Source organism: Anser brachyrhynchus (assembly GCF_964034855.1).
Source record: "Anser brachyrhynchus genome assembly, chromosome: 7".
Lineage (NCBI taxonomy): Eukaryota > Metazoa > Chordata > Aves > Anseriformes > Anatidae > Anser > Anser brachyrhynchus.
The window spans coordinates 39,332,572-39,353,998 of NC_137701.1; the positions used below are offsets into that span (position 1 = coordinate 39,332,572).

At 45.7% G+C, this 21,427-nt stretch overlaps 1 protein-coding gene across 2 annotated transcripts in view; it reads left to right on the forward strand.

Moving 5' to 3' along the window:
- Positions 1-21,427, forward strand: part of ACVR2A (activin A receptor type 2A) — a 61,842-nt gene that overhangs the window by 10,365 nt on the left and 30,050 nt on the right. The window lies entirely within an intron of this gene.

Sequence of the window (21,427 nt, forward strand, 5' to 3'; positions counted from 1 at the left end):
GTGAAAGTTGCTATAGTTTTAAATTGCATGCAGTTGTTTGAATCAGTGCGCTTTTTATACGAAATTAGACCAGCTATTTTTCACTTGTTCATCAGGCTACTTTAGAAGTAGCCTAGAGAAGACCATTGCTCAAATATTTTTGTTTTAATCTGCTCTTTAAAGTGAGGGAGTCTGTTTTGTGAGTTATCCTTAGGTATTGCTGTATATCCTTTCATTTAGCACAAAGCCTGTCAAAAAGCTGCTTTTAAAAGGCTTTTGAAAATGTTACGGCTTGATTAACTTTTGTTTAACGGCAGGTTGTGGCATATACTGGGCTGAAGGAAAAAAAAATTGAGCCTCATTTAACCTTACCCATATAGATCCTGATTAGCTCTTATGTACTACAAGAAGGATCTGAAACCACGAATAACCTGCAGGGTGGTTAGTAAAACCAGAAGCTGTTGTTGCTCCCAGCCCTGCCCTTGTCCCCCAGCCCCTCTCCCAAACGGAACAACCAGCCTGCACCCGTGGGACAGCCTCCCGAGGTGTGGGGCGGTTTGCCCAAAGTCATCTGTCCCCGCTCACGTGGCAAAACCCCAAGTCCGCGCTCTGCTAGGTCAGAGGCTTTCAGGGAAGCCGAGAGCGCTCAGGTCTCGCTTCCTCTTCCACGGGGACCGGAGCGGGTCCCTCGTCGAAAATGCGACCCTTCAGCGTGCAAACGGCCTTGCCCTGTGGTTTGGAAACGCTCCGGTGGATGGCAATAAAGCAGAACTCGTTTCAGTTGGCTTCTGGCCAGTCAAAGCGGGAGTCGTGCTTTTGACAGGTTGAACTTAAATCCCCTTTTTGTCCACTTTATGAGATGGATAATGACTCCTGTCAACTACTGATTTTTAAACCTGATTTAATGATATTTTTTTAATAAGATAGTTGCAGTGATTCAGAAAACACATCTGAATGCTGTTGGGATATCTGGTGACGAATGTTCAGGAGCTTTTGTCTGAGGAAGGAAGAAGGATTTAGTTAGTCCTTGTCCTCTTGTGTCCCACCAGAATGTGAGGGCAGAAGCTTTTGTTCATACCTAGCATCCCCATACTGTGCTTTTGAGACTATCTACACAGAGGCTGTACATACATAATTTACGAAAAAATAGATTTAAATCAGTAATCCTGCTCCTCGAGTTGGGAACAGTTATGATCAGAAGGAAAATCATCTGTGGCATATCCTGAGGAGAACCATCTTCAGCAGCCTGTCAGGAGGATTCAGCTATAAAAACAGATTCGGTTTTTGTGTTCTTTTTTCATCTCGAGCGCTGAGAATATGTACCCAAAGTGCTAAATGGTGGTATTGATGTTACTCGAAGGATCTGCGAGAACAGAAATGGAATAATCCTTGGATTTTATGTAATCGGTGATGAGTAAATGTTAGAATTTGATGGAACATGTAATCCTACAGTTTTGGAAGGAGATTGATGCCTAATAGATTGCGATGAGCTTTTTTTAGTTGGTTGGCTGATTGATGGAGACTTCCTAGAACCTTGCTTTGCCAGTTATTCTGAAATCTAGTAATCCCAGAAGCGTTGCCCTCTCCATTATTGTAAATATTTTGGTGTTGGAAGCTCTCTCATTTGCAGTGGGAACAAGGAATGGTATCTGTGCAGAAAACTGATTTGTCGTTTTCACTTCAGCGTAATCATCTTGTGAGTTTGGTTTTGAAGGACCTTCAGGATATTTACGTGCTGACAAGGTGTGTTGTAGAGGAGCTTGAGTTGGTCATCTGAACTTCATGCTCTCCTTCCCTGTGTCATCTTTCTAGCCACAGTCAGCCCAACACTTGGCCAAGAGAGCAGCTTGTTTGCAACTCAGTGCTTGTCTAAGAAAACCATTACGAAGTACGGCTGGACACGTTGACCATGCAGTCTGGTGTAGACTTGGAGAACTCTTGGAACGTTGCTAATAAACTGCAAACCCTTGTTGCAGATAAGTCAAGCCTCCCATGTGTCAGACTTCACTTGTTCGGGCCGTCATTAGGCAGGACAGCCAAGTAGAAAAAGTCATTTGGAAGCAGAGGCTCGGTAATGGAACGAGTTGCAAAAGCAAGCCAACAAAGTAGATGCTTTTTAATTGCTCCTCCAGTAGTTCAGTCAGCTCTATAAAGCAGCTAATTAGGTTCTGCTTGTCCAAAAGGCTTGTTCCAGTTGCTCCAACTGTTAGTGCTGACAGCCAGTATCTCTTCATGTAGCCATTCAGGCTCACTTGTCCTTTTTTAATCAAAATCAATTTAGATATTTTTTTCTTGCCTCTGAGAAGACCATGTTGCTCAGTGTGGTACGAAGTTATATATGAGAAGTTAAATGTTTTCTTTTCCCAGGCATCTTTGAAGTGTCATTACTTAATTTCTATTGTGTGGCACTCCCTAATTACATTTCTAGCTTTAGCTAGCTTCTCTATTTGACATAGCGTCAAGACTTCAAGAATTTTACGTAATGAAAAAATATCACATGGTAAGTCCTTTCAGTGTTGGAGTCTTGTGGTAGTCAGCTTCGATTTATGTAGGACATGGACTGAAAACGGATCGGAGGACTGGGAGAGCAACAGGTCCTCTTCCTCAGCCACGTACCTGCTGTGTGGCGGAGTGCTTTGCTGTTGGTTCAGCCCTCGTCGCTCTCTGACGTTGTGCTGGGCTGATGAAATTCATTGAACCATCAGAAGTGACCTGGAAGAATTGTAAGTGGCTTTCTGCAAGCAGTATGAAATGAGGACCAGAGCTGGGGTAAAAGAGGAGTGTGGAAGGAGATGGGTGGGACGAGGGCTGGCAGTGACTCGGCACGAATCGACCTAGGAAATGAGTTGTCCAGGGACATGATGTGAGGGTTCAATAGGACTGTTCTCTATACAGACTGGGCAAGAAAGGAAAAATGACAAAAATAATTATCTTTGCTAATAACAACTTTAAAAAGAACTTGCTTCACTTTTTTGGAGTGGTTCTGCGAACCACAGTGCATGGCTGTTGTCGCAGGATTTTCTCCTCCCTTGTGTGGACGAGTTAGGCTTGCGTATGAGAGCAGGCAGGATTGGAGCAGTGTACGCTCTCACGGTTGTCGTTCAAATGAGCTGCGCTCTCTTCCATCGCTCTGGCAGGCATTTCACAGGTAGCGGAGGGCACCGTTCCCGTGCTTCCAGAGTGGTGTGAACTGGTGGAGCTGGAGCCTGCCTCTGGGCAACCTGAGCTAAAGGAACCGGTGATAAAATTCACTTCCATCTCCCAGGTTCACAGGTAACAGCGAGGTAGGAACCAAGTAAGAGGTGCAGGCTACAGTGAGCTATAAAATCTAGTTGTAGCTCAAGTTTAGGCAAACAGTTCTGAAAGCCTGTTTGCCACACAATCTTAGCAGCGTTCAGTTAGTGTTAGTGTTTAGTGTTAGTTTGTGCTCCGTGAATTTTGTCTACAAGTTGTCCTAGACACGTACCCTCAGCAGGCAGGCACAAACTTTATGCAAGAAGTCTGGTAAAGATTGGCTTCAAGCAGAGAACGGACAGCCCTCAAAGATCCGCAAAGGATGGGGAAAAATACAGTAGAGGTCCTTAAAGTGTTGCATCTCGTTTGCTATAATGACTGAATGCACGCAGTTCAAAACACTAAGCACAGTAATCGCACTTAGAGAAGAATAGCTCATCTGGTGACTTATTTTTTTTCATGCCAGCTAAGCAGCCCTGACACTCAGCGAGTCCTGTCGGACTAAGGACGTGGAGATCCTGGCCGTAACCACCCGACCTGTGAGCATCTCCCAGCTTCCATAAGCATGGGGCTGCTCGTCAGAAGCAAGGTGCTGGTACTGTTCGACCCGGAGCGTCCCTGAGGCAGATGAACACGCCAACCCCAGGGTGATCGGGCATGCAAAGCAGCTGTAACTGAGCTGGCAAAAGCCATAAAGCAGGGAAATCTTTAGGCAGCAGGGCACACGTCCTTCAAAGGACAGATGTGGCCCCATGAGAAGTCAGGGTGGTGGGGAGACACAGATACTTGCAGTTCAGCTGCTCACCGAGGCTTTGAGGCAGCTACCTGAACTGTTCAGCCTTTTGTTTCTCTGCCTGGGAGAATAACTGTCAGGCTTTTCTATGGCTGTTCAGCATCATGTGGCTTTTAACCTTCTCTGGAAGGCCACATGATGACTTTTCCCATATTGTAATCCAAGTATCAGCAGCAGATGTAAGAGATAAACTGGCCTCCAGTAGCGGTGTTCTCAATTTCTGAATAAAGCATGACTAGAAGTCCCTGTCACTTTCAGAAGCATGGAGGAATCTTACCTTAGGTATGATCTGAAACCTGACATCTTTGTGGGATTTTTCCCCATCTGTGGTCTCTTCCAGCTGAGCCCAAAACCAGCCTTCCTTTTAGGGAAGGATGAAGCTGATGTCCTGAGCCCAGGCCATTACTGTCCACATCTGTTCCTTTGCCTGTTTCCAACTGACAGTGAAGTTTAAGTTTCTGCTTGTGTGAAGCAGAATTTTTAACCCCTTTCTCTCCTGAGGTGATGGCTTCTGCTAAGCACATCTGAGCTAACATAAGGACTTCTGCCACCATAAAGTGAAAGCCTCAGTGTATGTTTTCTGTTCACCTTCCCTCTATTCTCCTGGTCCTGGGAGCATAATCTTATTTATACCTTTGTATTCATCTCTGTGGATTGCCCCTGTCCCTTTGAGCAGTGTTTGTTGCTGGGGTTTTCTGGAATTTGGGGAGCTACGGATGGTGCTGGTAAGTTCTGGAGGAAGGACGAGATAATGGCACTGGAAGCACAGACAGACAAGGCACTGGTGAGATCCTTTTCCAAGCAGACTCAGAACATTAAATGGGCAGGCAGTGCTTTACCTCTTTACTTATACTGGTCTTCAGCCAGCTTGGGACATTGAAGCGGTCTCTTTTGTGCAAGAAAGGAGGCAGATTGATTGCAGGCTGCCAGAGGGTTGCACCTACAGACACAGGTTGAGACAAATGGAGATGCGTGACTGTAAATTTCCATGGTCAAATAATTAGCCTCATGTGGAATCTGACTGCTCTGAGGCTGGTGAGGTGATGAATGCCTGGCCCCCTTTTTCTGAGCTGCTGAGCTCTCAAACAGTAAGCTTTTATGCACAATTTCCAGAGTTTTCACGTGTCTTCCCCTGGAGGGTGAACTCTTCTCTAGTATGTGCTTTCCCTCAAAGAAAAAAAGAAAAACCCATGATAATCCAAGGGGATGGCCTTAAGCTTGGAAAGGATGGAGGGGATGGAGGTATCAGGCCTAGGAATTCAGCTGTTGTTGGCAGGAACTTGTGTTCGTGCTCTGGGTTGCATGTTGATTTGCTCAGGGCAGCTCTCTGCAGTTAAGAGTGCCATGTTCCTCTGCTGACTGTACAGGGAACTCGGATACCTAAGTTCATGGCATTAAATCGCGTTACAGAGGATATTTGGGAACCTTCAAAGCTGTAATGGTACGCTGCCATGGCACTTCTTGGCCCCAGGCCCCCATGGTCTCGCTCTGAACAACAACACACCAGACTGAGATCGTTTTCTGACCTCCAGCAGAGAGGCTCCATCTCGGTATCTCTGCATAAATGATCAAATAATGCCAGAGAAGAAACAAAGGCGGTCTGAATGTCGCATCTGCCTTACTGTTACCTCACCAGTCAACACATTCAAGAGGAAGGTAGGTGTCAGTCTCTCCTTGGTGAAGAGCGCTACGCAGAAGAGTAGTTGCTGTTACTGTTCAGCTACTGATTTACCAAGTATCTGTTGACTGTGCTGACTAGCTGCAGGTAATCATTATCCTGTAAAACCAAAAAGAAAAACCTAACTGCTCTTGTTCTCATTCAAAAAGGCTACTCTCCTGTCAGTCATAACCAAGTGCCTAAGAAACCATCTCACTAAGTACTCCTCCACTACTGCAGAAGAAACAGCTTGAGCAGGCAAGGCAGGAGAGCTCTCCCGTAACCTTTTTGGCAGTTGTGAGGCTTTGATGTTCTTCTGGACTGCCAGGAGAATTTACTGCTGAATGAATTCCTTACTTGAGACAAGAGAAACACCTGTTCCTGCCTGAACAGAAGAACTGCTCCATCAAAGAGCATCTGGCACTATAAGCCCTTAAACTACTGCTTATGGCTTCCCTTTTCCTGTAAGGTACTCCTAACACGGCTTTGGAAGTGTAGGTCTCTTAAGAAGGTAAGCACCGGTGTGACAGGGATTGCTGGCTACCTCAAAGGAAGCACTGCACCCAAAATGCATCCTCCTGCCCCTCAGTACCTGCAGAGCCTCTGTTTTACTGTGAAGGAAATGTGTTCTCTTTGTTTTCTAAAACAAACATACCATCTAGGAACAGCAAGTTAAGCCTGTGTGTGTATATACACGTATAAACCAATCCAAATTAAATGTAAACAACCAGAAATCCGATAACTACGTAACTGTGTTTCGGGGTGCTTTGGGGGCCAAGCACCGTGAGAGCTTGGCTCTTGTTCCTGTTCAGCCTGCTGGCCAGCTGCTTCACCTCGCTTCCAGTGAAGTGTTCAGTGAAGATCCTGTATGCAAAAAAACATGTATTTATTAACTATGGGTAATTAAACTCCAGAAGTTGCTTCAGAACATACGGAAGTCGAAAATGATTCAGGGATGGACAAATTGATGGAGGGTGGTTTGTTCTGAGGTACTGAAACGTGGTCTTGGAGGCAGCCTCCAGGTGAAGTAACTCCAGATCCTTGAAGACTCCTTCCCAAAGCCTTTGGGTAGTCCTCCAGTTAAGGCTGCCCGATGCTTTTGAAACATCCCCCTCCTTGCTTTGGGGTTCAGTTCCACCTCCCAACAGGTGCCGTATAAACGGGCCTTCTGCTGAAGGGGAATAGTCATCCTTCTCTTCCTCCTCATCCTGCCGGCCTCGGGCCGGGCCCTGTGGCTGCGGCAGTTGGGTCAGCAGCCAGGGCCTTGTGCAAAGTTCACCCCGCCTCCCTTTGGGTGTTGGCAGAAGTTAAACTGTAGCTCGTGCTTCGCCTGGGGCTCGGCTGTGGCGTTGTGAAGGGGCCTTCGGGGCACGGAGGGGACCGAGGGTGGAAGTAGGGCTGGTGCTGGGCAGCTCGCCTGGCCTGTGGGTGTGCTGGAGATCCTGGCAGGGGTGGTGTCTGAATGGTCTTCAGACTCTGTGTGTCTGAAACACCATCAGAATATCCAGTGAGCGTGCTGCTTGCTCTTAGCTTGCTGCTTTGAGGTGACTTCAGTCACGGTGGAAGCGAAGACATTGCAAATGATACAGGGTAATCCAAAATAGCTACGTCCTGGGTTCTTTTTAGATTCCTTTAACATGCTGAATCCTCTGCCTCTGCTGGTTCTTTATTGCCAATATAGTCTGAGTGAAATAGGGTAAAATTACTTAATGCATAGAGATAGGGTCTTCATCCTGTGTGCTGGTGTAACTCCTGAGGTCAAGGAGGAGCTCTGCTGCCAGCTTGGTCAAAGCCGTGGCTGATGCACAGTGGTCTTGGCGTGTCTTTATTTTCCCAAATGCCATGGAACCAGAAACCCTTACAGTTACTTAGCATTAGCTCACGGTGTAGTCCGTAAAGAGATACTTCTCTGCCTCCATCAGCAGTGGGTGGAATGCTATTTTTAAGGAAGTTTGAGGGAAATTATTATTTGCAAGCAATGATGTAACTCCTACCATGGCTTAAGGTAGAGATTGGGAAGTCCTACTGAATTTGTGCTTCCTAGAAAATGGCATTAATAGGCAGAATTACAATTTAAACTTCTTTTTGTATCCCTTTGTGCAGAATAATTTCAGAACTGTCTTTTTCCTCTCCAGCTGGAAGTGTCTGACTTTCTTGTAACCTCTCACAAGTGCAGTTGAAGACCTCTTAGCAGATGATCTGCCAGGTAGATGCTCCCAGAAGTAAACCCGTGGCATATACCCACTAGTGTCTTTGTCCTCCTGTCTGTGATGCACCGGAGGGACTGGGCAGGGGGAGTTTGTACGGAAAACATGTTCAAGGAATCCTGCTCAAGTCTTTTCCGAGTGTGGAACTTGGTGTTTGATGGCCAAGTTTAAGACTCTGACCTGTCAAAGTGTGGAAGGAAGAGTTTTAATGTAGTGGCAACATTCATGTTCTGGCTTTCGCTGGGTGCTTGAATAAGAAGAATAAGGTCAAAATCATATCCTAAAGTGCCTTCAGGATTTCAGGTCAAGAGATGTCATTTCCTTAATTGTTAATTTAGAAGAGGAATTAACTTCTAGTAGCACTTCTGGTGCTTCCAGCTGGAAGCCTTTAGTGGTGTGGTGGTGTTTTCTTCCGCCACGTACGTGCCTGATTCAAACACAGATTTCTGGATTTCTTTTTTCCATTTGCAGCTTGATGATAAGTGTCAAAACCTGCGAGTTTTCTTTATGTAGCCGTGGTGTTACTGCTTTTAGGGCAGGTGGTTCGTTCCTTATTCCACTGGAAAGAAGGAAAAAAAAAGGTAATTGTTACTTGTGAATGAACCCAGCTAGATGGGTGGCTGGCGGGTAGCGGTGCGGTGGGCCGCCTGGGGGGATCGCCGCCTGCTGCACCGGGGCTATTCGTGCTTCCCCGGGAGGGCATCGGGTGCTGTTCCCAGTAGGAATGAGCTTTTCTTTCTTCCCAGGAACGTGTGGAGGTTAAGATGCTCCTGAGACTCGTAGGGGTAAATGTCAGTGGCATAGCCGTATTGTTCTGACATGAAAAAATATTGACCAGCTAATAGAAATTGGATTCTATATGGTTGCAGTATGATAGAAACTAAATTTTCTCTTCTAGATACAACCCAAAAGTGGTCTGTCTAGTTCTAATTATTGTCGAGTTTATCTAATTAAAATTAGGCACGGTGAGAACTTCTGCAGCCAAAACCAGTTCCGTGTTTTTGAAGATGAGTAGCCGAGCTCTGAGAGCGCCTCGGCAGTGCTCTGTCAGTGTGTACAATTTCCTGCTTTACATGAATACTTCTCTTTTTCCTGACATTGTTGTGGTGGAACACATCACATAGGCAAGTGAAACAGCTGAGCAGGATGAGATTGCCTTGGTGTGGTGCTGTGAGGTGGGCAGGTGAAGTAACAGCATCCCACATGGCTTTCTGTTCTGCACGCCCATTGCATGCGCCACCCTGATCTGTTAAGTGCTGCTCTGATCTGCTGTTCTGGCTGCTTTTTTCCACCCAGCTGCTGCCGTGGCAGCCTTGCAGGACGTCCTGCTGACTGTCATCTCCTCCAGGGGAAGGGCTAAACTCAACCCACGGCACGGCGTACTAGGACGTTTCTCAGAGCACCCTGTTCTCCCCAGGGGAAGGTGCCTCAAAAGGCGTGCAGAGGATCCCTCTGTTACACTGCATGGTTAGGAGGTCAGAGTTAGCGCTAAAGATAGGTAATTCTTCAAATAGATCAGGGGCAGATGAGTTACAACTCTCCTCCAATGCTGCAGAGCTTCAGGCTGCTGCTGCTCCTGCGTGTGCAGGAAGAATAAAGCTCCGATGCTTGCGATGTTCCCTTCGATGAAATGTCAACTGCTTTGGTGTGGGAGTACGTTCCTGGAGTATCAGTGAGGTTATTGCTGGAAAACGTCCGGTTTGAAGCTTTGACTTTGGAAGTGAAGTAGACAGATGGGGAAGGATTTGGAAAAACCTCCCAGAATGTTTTCATCTGCAAATCTTGTTAATGAGGGGCTAAGAAATCTCGATCCAATCTCGATCTTAAGCAAAATGTTTAAGAAGCAGCGTGATGACCAGCAGGTATCTACAAGGAGAAGGGGTTTCTGGCATCAGAAGTCTTAGAAACAGTATTAAAAATCAGTATTTTCAGTCAATCTGGAAGAAGTGGAGATCACAGACAGTGTCTATTTTTAACTGAGAAATTTAAGACTTGAGATTTTGAGTAAAACTCATAAATTTTGAATTGGTTGCTGTATTATATTAGACTTCCCTGGGCTGTGTGGTTGTTTAAAAACTTGAGCTTGGTTGCGGTTCCTCGTTCCTCTGGGTTTAAAATGTTGTAGATCTTCACAGCCGTTGTCACAGATTGATAATTTGATGCTTTTTTTGTGGACGGGTCTCTCCCAAGCTCTTGTTGAAAGGCAGGTAATCTGTTCGGCTCCAAAAAGTTTGAACTCGCATAATTAAGCTGGAGACTGGCCTGCAACATTAAAGGGAGTTTTCTAGGTAGCACTAATAAGAATTTCCTAGCACTTTTGATGACAAATACTGGCCTAAATGGAAGGTTAATTGGAGCAGGGAGTATGGGAAAATGCTGGCAGAAGGAAAAACTTTTGATGCAAGGCCCTAATAAAAGAAATGAAATGGTTACTAGTGAGTGTACAAAACCATAAGTGAGAACGGAGCGGAATGTAGGCAGAGTACACGAAGGTGCACAAGGAATAGATAATCTTTATATAAAGGGGCGCGTATCAAATCACACAGATATTCCTTATGTGTATATGCACCACCTCCGTGATTTTTAGTTCCCCTCGTAATTGTATCGGCAAGCTGATCCTTTTTTATAGACAAAAATCAAAAAGGAGCTGAGCTGATTATCCGTATTCCCGGATCGTTTCCCAGAGCTAGTTAAGAAAGCTGTGTATAGAAAACATCTTACGCTTTATTGCTGCCTGCTGAGTTATGGTCCTAAATGCAGGCGAGCAAATCAGAACTTGATTCAATATTTGGAAAATTCCCTTTTCCTACCCGGAGTGTGAAAATAATTCTGCTGCTGCTCAGTAAGTTCCCTTCCCAGCACTTCTTCTGTCCTGTCCGCCCCCATACCCTTTATCCCGGGAACCATGCAAGTATTTTTAAGATTGCCTTAGCATATTTCAAAGTCAGTGTAACAGCTTTGTAATCAGTGATAAATATCTAATTTAAAGATAATTAAAAATGCTTGTCATATATAAGCATATGATGTTTAAGTAAAAGTTGTTTCTGCTTGCTTGGGAGGTGATAAGATGGGAGACTAAATGTGATTAATGCTCTCTGCAGATGTTGCTTTATATGCTTAGGCTTTCAGAAGTAGAGCAGTCTAGACTGTCTGTCTGCATTCTCCTCCAGCTTTGATCTTGATTAAAACCGGTTGTATCACATTTATCATCTGCCTTTTTTGAACACCAGAGAGTATCTTAACTGTTCTTGTATGTATATATGTTTACGGAGAAAGATACGGGGTATCTCTGCTTGAGGACGGTAGAAGTTACATACTCGAATACGTTCAGCAGGTAGCAAAACCAGATGTTTTTATCCTGAAAGCCTTGAAACTGTCACTTGCCGTACTTCAGATCCGGCCAGTGCTGACCACGATGTTCGATGTGCAGGGAGTGAAGCGGGTCGAGGCTCCGAGCGTGGGCTTACCCCCGGTGCGTCGGGGTGTGGAGCTGGGGGGCGCCCGCTGTGGCCCTCACTCTGCAGTTGTCTTGCTGTGGCCTGCCTGGTATCCCGGTGCTCTCTGACACCCGCTTTGTTCTGCTAAAACACCGAGTTTTTTCCTAACCCGTGCCCACGGGAGGCTGAACCCGGCAGCTTCGGGCTGTACAGGCGAGGGGAGCGGAGCTGCGTGGTGGACAGGACAGCAGTGCGCTTAGGACGTGTTCCTGCTGCTGCTGTGGGATGGTCAGCTCTTCACCTCTGCATGCTCTCTACCTGGATATGTGTTTTTTCAAGATTCAGATCATTAAACGTCCCAAGTGGTTCTCTTTTGTTTGTTTTCCGTGCTTATTTATCGAGTGAAGTACAGGACTGGGTTGGGAACTTGATACCTTTTGTTGTATGGGGAAGTTTTAAATGAATCCTCTTAATAAATAAACTAATAAATTATTTGACGGTGAGTTAGTAAAACATTTTGGGTAGTTCCATTAAATATTAAAGCAGATGGGGTTTATTTTTGCATTACAACTTCTGTTGTTGCCACCGAGTGCTTTATGTAAGTCTGTTGGTTGAAGCTGGTTACGAAATGTCTGCGTGTTGTAGTTTCTAGACCACAGTGGTGTCTTAAATCTACTATGGGAACATGGCTCCGTTACAATTTGCTTTTTAAGTGCACCAAATGAATGGAGAAGTAACTGGGTAATGAGTTAAATAATCCTTAACCCATAAGACTACTGTAAGAATATGGCAGGAGGCACTGAGTTGTGTGCTGCTCTGGATTTTGCTATTAACCGATTTTTTTCTCAATCTCTGACTATAAAATGCCAGAACTGCTCAGGATTTGTTGCATCATCTGCAGTGACGTACGATTATTTAAAATTCTGTATAAAGACGAAATATTTGCACATTATACACTAAATATTAAAATTATTTGTATGCTATTTTCCTGTTAGTCAGCTAGAGGCTTCCAGGGAGCGTAGTTCTTCCGCAGGAGCAGACGGGCACGCTCAGCTGGGAGGCTTTTCTGGGACACGAGGTGCACGAAGGAAGGTGAGCAGAGGCAGCAGGATAGGTGCAGGGGATGGCATCGGGAGCCAGGTAGGTGAAGGAGAGGCCGACCTGCTCAGCGCCGCTTCGGAGGGGCAGGAGAGGATTTCCTCCCTACCCAGGCGGGACTGCGGGGTGTTGCTGCAACTCGGGAGTCCCCCGAAAGCTCAAAGCAAGAAGATTGCAGCTGACGTAATGATCAGGGGAAAATTAATTAAAAGATTTGAATACGAGTCTGGCACAGCAAATCTCCATTTCCCCCTATTTTAAAAGCATTACCCAGTGCTTAATTGGTTTACCGGCTGAACCGGAGTTGCCGTTCTAGCTCCGTAGCTGAGAACTCTGCGGGGCTCTCGTATGCAGACCAACCTTTCTGAGAGTAATTTCTTAATAAAATTCTGGTAATTTACCTTAATACTCTGAATTAACATATTGAAAAGTTAATACTAAAAATTTTATGCAACATTTTGTGACAAATGGATTTTTAAGACTTTCTTAGGAAGTTAAATGAAGCAAAACTGGCTTAATTGAACTCTTTCTTTAAGTCATTTTTTCATTAATTTGCATGCTATAAACCTCTTCAGATAGCTTAGGATTACTGTACCATGTCAGGTATGCGCTGTACAGTCAGGGTACGTATTACCAAAATTCGCCTCACTCATATGTCATCAAACATGATTTGCTAAAACAAATCCAATAGTAAGGATTTTTTTGTGATTTTGAATACTTTTCATCACAGACACAGTGAAGCACGGTCCTGTTGACTTCGCTTTTACTAAGCATATGTGCATGGTTCTGAATGGGAACTTGATTTGATGTCTTAATAATTAGGTGTTTAGATTTTTAAAACCTTTATAACACACCTTCAGTACCTTCATACTTGAAGATGATTCCAACAATAATCATGAATTTCTCAAAGGTATTAGATCAGGGGGAAGTGCCAACTTTTGTTGGTCAGGCATAGTCACAAATAGGAAGAAAAAAGACCACAGCATTCTTCCTGAGTTGGATTTTTTTCTGAATTACTTGATGTTATTAAATTGATCTTTCAAATAACTTGATTTTGGTCTGTTGTGGGGAATAGGGAGATGATTTCCAGCTGACAAGTATTTTATCAGTATTCACTCAAAAGGGAAAAGGGTGGTGATTCCGTCCTGATCTTCTGGTTTTTCCACCATACAGGTTAAGTTACAGTGATTCAGAAGCACTTTTCTGTTGGTGGCAGCATCATGGCAATTTTCATCCCCATTGGGATTCCTTTTGAGAAAACTTTCTGGAGACATTAATATTTCTTTTGCCACTCTAACAGGGCCAAACTTAGAAGCGTGTGCATAGTTAGGTTTTTGTTTTAGGTTTTTTAGTTTTAGGTTTTAGGAACTTTGATACATTTATTTGGTATTAACTCATATATTACTGAGTTCTGAGGATTTTTCCAGATGTCTGCTTGCCTTGCTTCACGCCAAATGTCAAACAGCATTAGAAGAAGTTGGCGTGGCATCTTTTTTTGCTTTAAGAAAACCACTCAACATGAAAATGTAGACCATTTGTAAGTGCTTCTGGGCAGGTGAGGAAAACAAAAGCCACTGTCTTGGATTACTTCTGTATTGATTGGATTCTCATGCTAGATCAGCGGTGATTTATTTCAGACAGCTGTGGCAGCAGTTGTTGTAATGGCAAGAAGCGTGCCGTCCCTCCAACGCGCAGCGTGTTCATGAAGTCACTGCCACGGAGCTGAGCTGCAGAGCACCAACTTCAGGAAAGCAGTTCTAAATTGTGCCCTTCCCACTCGGTTATTGCTAAAGCTTTGCAGACAAACCCAACGTAATGGGTTGGTGAAGCTTTAGTGTTTGGTACCCTGATGTTAATAACCTAATTCTGGTCTTTGAAATACTTCCTTTTGTTCTTCTGGTTGTCAGTTACGCTTTTCTGGCTTTATTCAGTAGTAATATTAAAAACTGACCAGTGGATAGGAGAAAAACCTGCTTAATGAGAATACACAGAGCTTCCCAAAAAAAGGAGCAGAGAAATAGCCTAATACTGAGATACATTAGGGAACTGCTTTGTTGTTCCATTTCTTTTTTAATCTTGCTGCGAATCTCAAATACCTGAAGTTCTTGACAGTTTTTCAATCACTCACATCAGAATTTATTCTACATAAAAACCGGTATAATGATGATCTGTATTGAGATCCTGTCAGCTCGCGCTTCCTGTGGGAAAGCTCAGCTTGATCTGCTCCCTTCAGAGCATGGGAAGGTGATGATGGGTGTTAGAAGTAATTAGGGTATTTAAATGGTGAGCATTGCATATGGTGAAAATGTTTACTTAATTAATACTCTGATAGCTGGGTTCTGGATTTCCCTGATTTTCTCAGGGAAGAAAACAGCTGCAGGACTAGGTGCTTCCAGCAGAGCACTTGTGTCTTCCCCCTTCAGCCTGTTCCTGATCTTCTTGGTGGAAGAGCGGTGTTGGGGCCGAGCTGCAGCCCAGGTTTGTATGGCCACAGCCACCCACCTCGAGCTGGGAGCTTGCACCCCATGGCTTGGAGATGGGGTTGACTTTGGAGCTTGAAAGCTTGAGTACGTGCTAGCCACATCAGCAGTGTTCCTGTCCGTGCAAACACAGGTCGCTTCAAACTGTATGAAAGGGGAACCTTTACATAATCTGCAGGTTCACAGTCTGATACAGTGAGAAAAATGAGGCAGCCTGAGAGGGCACAAGCAAAATCCACTCCAGGTGACAGCCAGTTTAGCTAGAGGTAGAGGGGCGGTTTTGCTGTGGTTTTTTAATATAATCTACAGCAAGTTTGGAACATAAAGGAGAAATGTAAATGGAATTTATATATATTATAATAAAATATAAATAACATAATATGTATAATTTATATATAGAGATGGACAGTAGAAATGAAATTAAACAACTACAGCAAAGTTCAAGGTTGCACAGTTTTTTGCTTTAGGACAAGGGTTGAGCAGTCAAACCTATTAGCATTTTATGCTGATAGGTATTTACTCAGGTGTGTAATGCTGCAGTTTGACATTTATTTAAGTTTAGTGGCTGAAGGAAGGAATTACTTCCAGTCGCTTGTGCCAGTTCAGCTGTTCAGGAGGCTGTACAGCAGAGTCTGCTTTTTCTGATTCCACTACAACTAAGAAATGTATTTCAGACTGTGCTCTTGTATTATACCAGGTACCGTGAGCTACCGATGGGATTTGGCTGTGATGCATGCAATCCTAAAAGGCTTCTGAGGGAGTAGCAAACAGAAACATTGATAGGATACAAGTCTTGGGAAGCGTTTCATCGCAAATAGTGATTGTGGGCAGCCTGTTCGAGGAAGATGAGCTTGGAAAGGCCTTGTGTTGTGATGAGGTGGTGAAATGAAAAGGAGGATGAGAAGGAAAATACAGGAGAAACCCGTATCAACGACTGTGTGAAATGAGGACTGAAGCTGATTCTCCATAAATACGTTGGGAGACATGAAATAATGAGGAGGGATAAAGAAGGGTTTCTAGCTCTGGTGAACCACTAAGGGCTTGAATTTTCCAGTACTGGACCCTGCCTTTTCCCCACCACCCTGCTGCTTGCGTGCGTGTCAGAGGTACTGCCTCCCGTGTTGGCACAGGTTTGCTGCCTGCCTTCCTGCCGACCGGCTGCCATCTGGACACAGCTGTGCCGGTCTGGGGCTGCTGGCCTCCGCGCGCTGCTCCTCGGCTGCTGGCCGAGCCTGGCCGGAGCTCGGCAGGCTGGGAGGTCTCTGGAGCAGGCGTAAGCAAAAGAACACGGCTGATAGTGTAAAGAAAAATAAATAAATGTAAGGCTCTGCATGGAAACGGTACCACAAGCATGTTGGCAGTGGGAAAGCATCCCTGGCTGCATCCCGAGCTTCAGCCAGAGACACCTGTGGGTGGTAGCACCCGAACCGACAGGGTGCGCCTCAGCCCCAGGTGGGCACTGCTCTAACCTCAAATACAAAGTTGAGTTTTTACGTGAGGTTTTTTATCCGTTCAAACCTGCGTACAGTATGGGAAGGGACCCCTTAAAGCCAGCCCCATCCCTTCCATGCGTGGTACGTTCCTTTTTCTCACTTGTAAACCGGGGCTGAGTCCGAAGAGCTTTTCCTTTGAGGGCAGCTCCTGTGGTTAGTTCCTGGGGACTGCTCGTGGGTGTGTTTGGGGGGCTGTGCCAAGGGAAGGAGGGTTTGTCCCTGATCTGTTTTTTTTCAGCCTCTGAATCTTGTGGAGTTTAAACTTCTGAGTGCTGTGCCCAGTGTCATTCTTTGATAGTTTTTTTTTTTATCAGCTTATAATACCTCCTGGGTTGTTTGGGGGGAGGACCGTTTGACTGGGGATGTCTGTGCCAGCTACCAGCGTGGATGAGGTGAGTCTGGTCCCAAAGCCACACTTCAAAAACCCAAACAGCTCGCAGAGTCTTTCAAGCCTTTTCTCCCCTACAGAATTGTTAGAGGGTAGATGAGAGGGCTTTTCTGTTTTGTGCTGCTCGCACCTTGCGGTGACAGGAGCGGCATGTTTGAACTTGAAAACATCAGCCTCTGTTTTGGTGTGTTCCCTTGAAGTCAAGAGAAGTGCTACTTTTCACACTTCTTAACTTGAAATTTCTAGAGATTCCTAGAGGATGTTGGTCTTTGTGTTGGTGAGGCTGCAGGTGCTATAGACACCAGTGGTGTCCCTTGAGCAGCCATCGCTGGCACCTCGAACGCTGCCTGAAGAGCAGAGGTGTTGCCTGGGCTTGGACACCGCAGCTTTTCTTCTCCGCTTCCTTACATCAAGTCCTAAGTAAGGGATTCGGAAGCACAGGGCAGAAAACAGAAGTTCTCTCCAAAGTCCTGGTACGACTTCCTAATATTTTCTAACAGTAGGGCTGGCTGCTTGGAGGAACACATGGCAGAAGTAAGTTCAGCTTTTTTTTTTCCCTTTGAGTAAGAGCCTAGAGAGCTTCGGGTGCCTCTGTTACACCTCCTGCAGCAGATTTGTGGGTACGGTGCGTTACAGCAGCTGCCCCGTAATCCCCTCTCCTTTAGGGACGCACGTGGAGGCCTGCCTTCAGGTGGCTCTGGGGGCTCTCCCAAGTGAGCCTAGAGGTTCCTCACCTTCACTTGCATCTTTTCCTTGGACTGTGGCTTCACCCCTAAGAGAGGCTTTCTATTAGTTCTGCCGCCTTTCCTAAATCCCAGGTCTCTGAGAGCTGCAGCTCTTTGTTTAAATTAACCGAAAGGTTAATAGCCTCTCCGAAACACTCCGCTGGAAGAGTCAGCAGTGAGCTCGCTTCTGTGGATGCAGAGGTTCCTTCAGCACGGCTACTTACTGGGGCTTGAACGTCGAAAGGTCAAGTGGCTGCTTCTGCGCGGGGATCGACAAGCGAAGAGTTCCTCCTGACTGGGATGTTCAGCATGGTTAAGGTCACCTCGGCTACGGATTCCCAGACCTTAATCCTTTCCTCTGATCCTATCTCAGTTCGCATTGTTGTGGTCACCTGCGGGTAGTCCTCAGCTCTGCCAACCCTTTCCTACTAGAACAATGCGTTGCTGAGCCTGGAAATAGTGAGTGAAACTTCACTGTAAAACTGAAGTGTTCAGGAAAAAAACCGATCTGAAGTCTCACAGGCTTCTGTGCTGAGGTGCAGCACTTCGGGGAGCAATGCAGAAACACCACCAGTAACTTTCTGATAACTGCAACCCAGGCTTGGTAGAACGTGGTGAAAAGGAGGAGGTTGAAGAGAAATTCTTGCCTGAAAAGATCTGGCATCTTCTGTCCAAGGCAGCATGGCAGCAGGTCAGGTGGCCGGTTACTTTCCTGGCTTGTTTATCTTTTTCTTGATCGTTGCCCTGCTGAAGTTAATTGCTGCTGTGCGTGGAGTTAATGAATGTACTTTGGCACAGCTTATAGAAGTTAGTCTGACCTGCGAGCGTTGAGAACAACGGCGATAATAGGTGTAATGCTTGTGCAAAGGAGCCACAAAATATTTTTGGGGCATCTCATCGAGCGTAAGGAGGACAGAGCAGATCGTCTGCATTGTAACTCAGTTTGCTGTGTTAGGTTGAAAATAACCTCTTTATTTTTCCTCTGAGAAACGTTGCCTTGGGTGTTATCAGAAGTACAGCGTGATTAAAAACTTGCTTCCTGGTTGCGGACACATCAAAGCGGGCCCTTGGTCACGCCGCTCTGTAGTCTGGTCCCGGCTGTCTGTGGGTCTAGAGGGCATTCATGAGATGGCTGTGGAAACAACTAGAATAACGCATGTGGACAGGTACTTGACGAGGTACCTGTACAGTAACCCAAGTCATCTCAGGATGCTGTCTCTGGCTGCATTAGGTTTTCTGCCCTTTTTTAATTCGCCCGGAACGCTGCTGCATCCCAGCTCTGTGGTGCTGCTGGCCGTCCTCCTGAGCTCGTGGTGCACTTCCAGGCCGAGTTCAGATTCACCTCAAACATAGCCCGTAACACATAGTAAATAACCTCCCTACAGTAAGTATAGGTCAACTCTTCCATTTTTTCATACACCAGGTTCTCCAGTGAGCAGTCCCAAGAAATTCCTTCTCTCTCACACGGGTTTTCCTGTATATAAGTCCTTACGAACAGTGTCAGTAGTGCTTACAGTAGAATCACCTGCAAGTACGGCATAATTAATGGATTTAGCCAGGTCACACAGCCATGAGATGGAGGTGGGATTACTCTTTCCAGACTGCACCGTTGCCATTTCCATGTTGGCCTTGGGTAGGTGCACCACAGGAGTACTAGATGGAAAACAAATTTCCAGTTCTGTCCACAAACCGGTGATAATTTCTTTCAGGAATTCATACAGTCCTGCTTGAAAAAATAGAAGTCAGTCCTTCCAGTCCCTACAAAGGTGAAATTTTCCAGACTGCTCCTGTACGCTCTAATAAAGTTGTTTTCTGTACCGCTGACAATTCCAGTGTATCCTCTATTAACAGCAGTTCAGAAGTTCACTACCCAACGCTGGTTCTTTTTTCTTCCTGCAGCTGATGTGTTTGGACACAAGTGTCCAGTGGCACAGCAGCATGCGAACTGCACTGTAACGATGTTCAATATATTCTTTTAACATACTGAAACTAAACTCTAATGTATCTGAATATTCTTTTTTTAATGTTTTTTCCTCTCACAAGCTTTCAGGCTTTAAGTTCAGCCTGTAAGATCATCCTAGAGCTCTGCTCATGGCTTCGTCCATTTTGAGGTGCAGTAAGAGATTTCCCAAGGACCTGACAATTTCATGAGAAAACAATTTTTCAGTGCTCAGGATGGGCCCAGGAGTTTCCTTATGGGCACACTGGGCCTCAGCTGGGACCCGAAGAGGTTTGCTTCTGATCTCAGCGCCAGCTGCCCTTCTCCTCCAGGAGCTGGTTCCTGCGGAGGGGCGGCAGGGCTGTTACAAGCAGATGCTTTCCTTGCCCTGTGGTCGCAGGGCTGCCTTCTTTGTGTCATTTCTCCTTCTCTTCCCTTGCTTTCACCTTGTTCCCGCTTCTCTACTTTGAACGATAAGTCAGGAGTGCCCTAGCGTGTCCGTACATCCCTGCAGTGTGTTGCAAACGGCCACAAAGCCCCTGGAGAAGGCGCTCTGGTTAGGCACACTGGTCAGATCCCAAGTCACTAACCCAGTGCCTCAGTTGCAGGTCAGTCAGATTGAACCAATTCACAGCATTAAGAAATAAGAAAACCTGGCTGTAGAGAAGACATGGAAGGAAAATACTTGCGCAAAGTTAATTTTACTGCAGTTTCAGGATTTCATCAAATTCAGCTTGTCCGTGGTCCTTCCGAGCAAGGCTTGGCAACGGAAGAAAAGGAATGGCACGTATGAGATACATCCAGGACTTCTGCTTTATTGCACTGACAGAACCAAATTGTTCAATCTGTTGCCTCATCTGTTTCTTGCCATAGCAGGGAGTTGTAAAGGTCAGGCGGTTGCAGCACAAAGAACGTAATAGTTCGCATGCTGCATCTCGCGGTGTCACCAGCTGGCTAGCGCGCTTCTCCCGTCGAACATCCAGGCTCTGTCCCAAAAAGCGTAAGCAGCATCCTCTGCCTATTTTGGGAACGCGTCAAAGTCAGAACTTGGTGAAGGTGGAAATGTGGAACGCCTGGGAGAAAGGTGGTGCTGGGGAGAGCTGGGCACCAAGGGCTTCGTCTTGGGGTCGGGGCTGCAGCCGCCCTGTCCTGCAGGGCACGGGGAAGGGGTGAGTTTGGTGCAGCTGCAGGGTGATGGCCAGGTATCCAGCTTGTTTTGAGTATGTGTGATGAGGTGAGGAGAGGTACAGGTAAACGTGCGTGGATCTGACTGACTGACACTGCTGTGGAGAACATCTGGTAACATCAGATCTTCAGTAACTGCCCGTCTGGATGGTGCCAGCAGAGTAAACGTGCCATGTCAGCTTCTGGCCGTCCCTCGGTTTTGAGCTCTGACTCTGTAGCTCCTCTGTAGCCTTCTCTCTTTTTCTATGTTTTTTAATACATTAAATGTTGAAGCTTGGACGAAGATTAATGACACCTTCTTGGCAGTGTTTGCAAGATAAAAACAGAAATAAAAGCCAGTTGTTGTCTCAGCTAAGCGCATCGCTGCTTTCAGATACATGCAAATGCAGTATCCACTGGAAACGTCTCAAACTGTAAGCTGTCAGCTCTCTGTTACCTGGTATCTGTGGGTGCTTTTACATCCTGGCAGCCCTGTACCTTTGCAGAAACCAGGGTGGTGCTTCAGATCACCATAAAATGATGAGCTTAGCTCCACTTAGAGGTGCCTTGGTCTGTTAATGCTTTGATTTTTATGGTAGGCTGTCAGTAGGCATCATGGGATCCATTATACTGGTAATTTAAAAGACAAACTTCAATCAGAAGTGCAGAAATATTTATTTTTAAGAAAACTAGGATGGCAAAAAAAAAAAAAATACCCACCTGCTGTCAAGAGAAGTTAACGGTGTGCTAGCCCCTTCAGGGAACCGCGTGTTTCGCACAGGCTCCCCCAGCCCTTCGGCCTCCAAACCTTCCTGGCTTTTATTGCCCTGGGT